The following is a 4,526-nucleotide window of genomic DNA, read 5'->3' on the forward strand; positions in this document are numbered from 1 at the left end:
GAACTTTTTGAACTTTGCAAGTCCTCAGCTGTGGCCTTCAGCCTGGACCACGGCAACTCGGTTTTCCAAATTCTTCACTTAGAAAGGAGACGGTCCAATTTAATAAGTTTCAATCTCTTATTTTCATTTCAACTCAACCAATCCCAGCTAACCTAGTTTCAATCGCTGTTTTGTAGAGAGGACCTAAATGAGAACTGCACTCATGATCTTTCACCTTATAACTGTCCCCTCTTTGTCTTTCTCAGAATGCTATTCAGGCTTCAACCTGAACCTGTGTTTCCTGAATTGCAATTCTAATTGCCAAAATAAAAGTGTTTGCTTTAATTTTCAGTGAATTCTTCCTTGGTCGACAGTATCATCGTTTTTTGTTTTTTAAAAATCAGTCCTCTGATGGACACTTGGGTAGTTTCCAATTTTTTGCTATTACAATCAACAACATACATCATTTCATATGTAACCAAGTGTATCTATAGGAAAAATTCTCCAGAGTGGGATTGTTGGATCAAAGTATAAAATGCGGCGGTGGTTCTGATCACACAAGAGGGCTGTGACATTCTGCTCTCCCATCAGCACTATAAAACCCATTTCCCCACATCTTCCGATACAGAGCACACTGCCAAATGTTTCATTGGTTGCCAATCTGAGTAAAAAATATCTTAGTGTAGGTCCAATTTGCTTTCTCTCATTACAACTGACCCTAGGCATCTTTTTGTATGTTTAAGGTCTATTTATTTTTCTATGGACTCTGTTTCCTAGTTCTTTGCCTTGTGAAAGGTGAAATAAAACAGAGTCACTTATGTCAAGGGGTTTATAAATGGGGCCAGGAGGCCATTAAGGAATGGACCGTATGCACATCCTGAGGGGGTGGAACATGCATTTTTTTAACTGGGCCAAATCGCAAGTACTTCAAGGACTAGGCACCAACACCTGAAACTTGCTGCAGTGATAGACTTTTGCTTAGTGATAGCCTTAAGTTTAGCCAAGATTAGTTTTCTGCCACCAACGCCAATCAAAATTCTTAGTAAACAACCTATACAAGCATTCCCTTTTTGTCTTTAAAAACCCCCGACTTTTGGTGACAGATGGTAGCTATACTTGTGGTGAGCATAGCATAAGGTATAGACTTGTCAGGTCACTACTCTGTATACCTGAAAACTAATATAACATTGTGTGTCAACTATACATCAATAAAAAAATAATAAGAAAAAAATAAAAACCCGGGGCACCTGGGTGGCTCAGTTGGTTAAGTGGCTGCGTTGGCTCAGGTCATGATCCCAGGGTCCTGGGATTGAGCCCCGCGGTAGGGCTCCCTCCCTGCTCTGAGGGGAGCCTGCTTCTCCCTCTCCCCGCGCCTGCAGCTCTGCCTACCTGTGCTCTCTTTCTCTCTCTCTGTTAAATAAATAAATAAATAAATAAATAAATAAATAAATAAATAAATAAATAAATAAATAAATAAATAAATAAATAAAAATCTTAAAAAAAATAAAAACAAAAACCCATTTATTTTGCTCCCTAGTGGGACAATATTTTGGTCGCTGCCAAAATCTGTGTACCCTGAATTTGCAATTCTTTGATCTCGAATAAACGCTTTTGCTTAATTATTGCCTCCTGATAATTTTAGGTTGCGAGCTTATTTTTCTATTGGGTTGCAATTTGTGAGATATTTTACGAGGAATATTTAATATGTTTATAACCGAAAAAAAATGATTCAAGGAAAAAAAATGTTAAAATTCCGGTCATAAGAACGAATACACCAACCTCTCATCCACGAATTTGGAATCCGGCCAAAGAGGGACCCACAAACATTCCGCGACCACTTCAACAGGACCCGGGACCCCACAGCGCATATTGCTAAGAGTCTCACCTGAATCCAAACACCTGTGTGCTCAAGGGCGCTTGATGCCTAACGGCAAATTTGTGTGCGCATGCTCCAAACAGCCGTGCCTCCCCTGCTTCCCAACCGGAAATCGGTTGTGCGCGCGCCTAAACCTGCGCTCCCGGAGACTTTCCACGACCAACTGAGGGCGTTCGCTGCTAATGGCCTTTGTAAAAGTATTTTCAGGGGAGTTGCAGAGACAGAGGTGCAATTAGGGTGGATTTTATGAGTGAATAAGAATCAGAGAGTAAAAGAATCAGGTGTATCCCAGTGGCCTTCAAACTAGGGTAAAAGACTTTCCTAAAAATGCTTTTCCTGAGCGCATGCGTGTGTTGTGGGCACAGCTGCTTTCCCACCTCAGCTTTCACATCACTTTTCTCCCTTTTTACAAAAGAAAGACATACCCCTTTTCCTCTTCATCTAACAATGACACATTGCCCCAGGGTGTCAAAATGTCCAGTGATGACGAGCAGCAGTTCAGTGCAAAACATTGGTACTGAATTTGGAAAGCAGTAACTCCAAGAAATTATTTTGGAATCTGGTGTTTTATTATTCTTTGCTTTAAACCAAATTGAAGGAGAACTTTCGCTATCAGTCTGTAGATGATAATGTGATGATAGTTCACATCATGTAATTTTTGGCATTAAGAATCCAAAGAAATGACTAATACTGCTATAAGAAAATCTCTTCTACTTCTGTCTACTTAGCTATGTGAAGAAGCTTCTTATCACATAAAAAATGAAAAACCAGAATATATTGATGCTGAGCCCCATCATTTTGAGCAGCAAGTTATCCTCAAAAATTAAAGCCAACTGAAAAAAAATCCATTCATTTCATTAAGATAGCATTTCCAATAAAATTTTACTTCAATATGATTTTTATCAATTGTATATTAATATTATAATAAATCCATAAGACATTAACTTTTAGAGACTTCTGGTCATAGGAAAAATTTTAATTTCAAATACTTTTTTTCAGAGAAGTATGATAGGGTGATGAATAAAAGACTTTGAAGCATAAAATATATTACATTAGGATATATTTTTGTGAGGGAAATGAACTAGAACTAGGAGTTAAATTAGAAAAGGAAAGATGTAAAATTTGTAAAAGAAGACTTTTTTTAGTGGATGATGAGTATCAAGTTGTATTTAGATTTATTAGATACAATTTAAAGATTGATGTGACTGTTAAAATACAAAAATTTACAACATTCTGGAAATTACAGATTTGCAACTATTTAAACAACATAAAAATTTTAAATGTTAGCTTAAAAATGTGCCAAGAAAGTACAGAACTTTACAAAATTCTTCTAGGGTGTAGTAAGCAAAAGACTTTGAGGACCACTGCTAAGGAACTATTCTTTCAAGCTTTGCTGTGAGGGAGGATACAGAAATAGGATAGTAGCTGAAGGGTAAATGTAGGATCAAGAGAGGGATGTTTTAAAGTATGAGATTATTCATGTTTATATGCTGATGTGAGTGTAGGGGAGGAAAAATTCTCCTCTACCCTTTTAGCATCTCCAGCTGGGTCTAAGAATTAAACTGACATAAAACAGATTAGCAAGAGAAAGGCATACAAGTTTTATTTTTACATGATCATGAGGGCCTTCCCAAGGGAATGAAGACCGAAAGAAGTGACCAAACCAGTATACCTTTTAGACAAAGAATACATTTGTGAAGAAATGACAAGACAAAAGAGTTTGGGCTAGGGGCAGTAAATTGTAGGAAAGTGACTAAGAGATATATGGGGGGAAGGGCGGCAAAACTAGAGGAGTTACTTTAGTAAGTTGGTACAGATGCGTGTCAACATCGATTCCCAGTCTCCGGTGTTAAGGTTGTTTTCTTCCCTGTTACAGGGAGGGCATCTTTCCCATGGAAATTTTATGTCCTGTTTTTAAGTAGATAAAGGTAGGTCTCCCGTATCTGCTCTTTCTCAAGTTCCTTCAGCTCACAGTAATATGCCAAGGTGGCAAATTTTGGAGTGGCATGTTCTGAACTCCCTCAGGAGTGATCTGGTAGGTAGAGCTGATGCAGGAGAAGGGAGTGAAGTTCTTAGGAAGGTGAGAGACAGAGACATCCGGGGCAGAAGGGAGTGACCAGTCAACTTTGGTACAAGAGAAAAGAAGGTGGCTGCAGGTGTAAGTAAATCATAGACATGGTGGAAGGAGATGAAATAGTCTACTTTTTTCAGTAGAAAATGCAATGAGGTGGGGCATCAGCTGAGAGGGGTGTGGGTTGTGAGAAGTGAGTGTTTAGAAAATGTTAAGAAGCAGAAGACAAACGTATGCAAGCATGAGCTTATCTGAAATCTACATTTATAAACTAGATAGACCACTGAATGGCCTGTGGAAAAACATGTATGTTCTTGCTTTATAGAAGGGAACACTGGCGATTCAAGGTGTTCTTATCTAGAGAGAAAACATTAAAATGAATTTTTTCCCTATTATCCAACCCTGTATAAATATTATCACATTTTTCATTTGTCTTCAACATTTTGAAATATCCTCACGAATCTCAAAAAGTCATTATGTTTGATATATATATAGTCACCTCAGACTCTGAAAGACTATCCTGGAATACTAGAGAATCATCACTGCCATTTTGGGGCTATTTTCACATATTTTATACCAATTTGAAAAAAAGTATGGCAG

This window comes from Eumetopias jubatus, unplaced genomic scaffold (assembly GCF_037043125.1).
Source record: "Eumetopias jubatus isolate StellerSeaLion01/CBP00866 unplaced genomic scaffold, mEumJub1_p1.0 scaffold_9, whole genome shotgun sequence".
Lineage (NCBI taxonomy): Eukaryota > Metazoa > Chordata > Mammalia > Carnivora > Otariidae > Eumetopias > Eumetopias jubatus.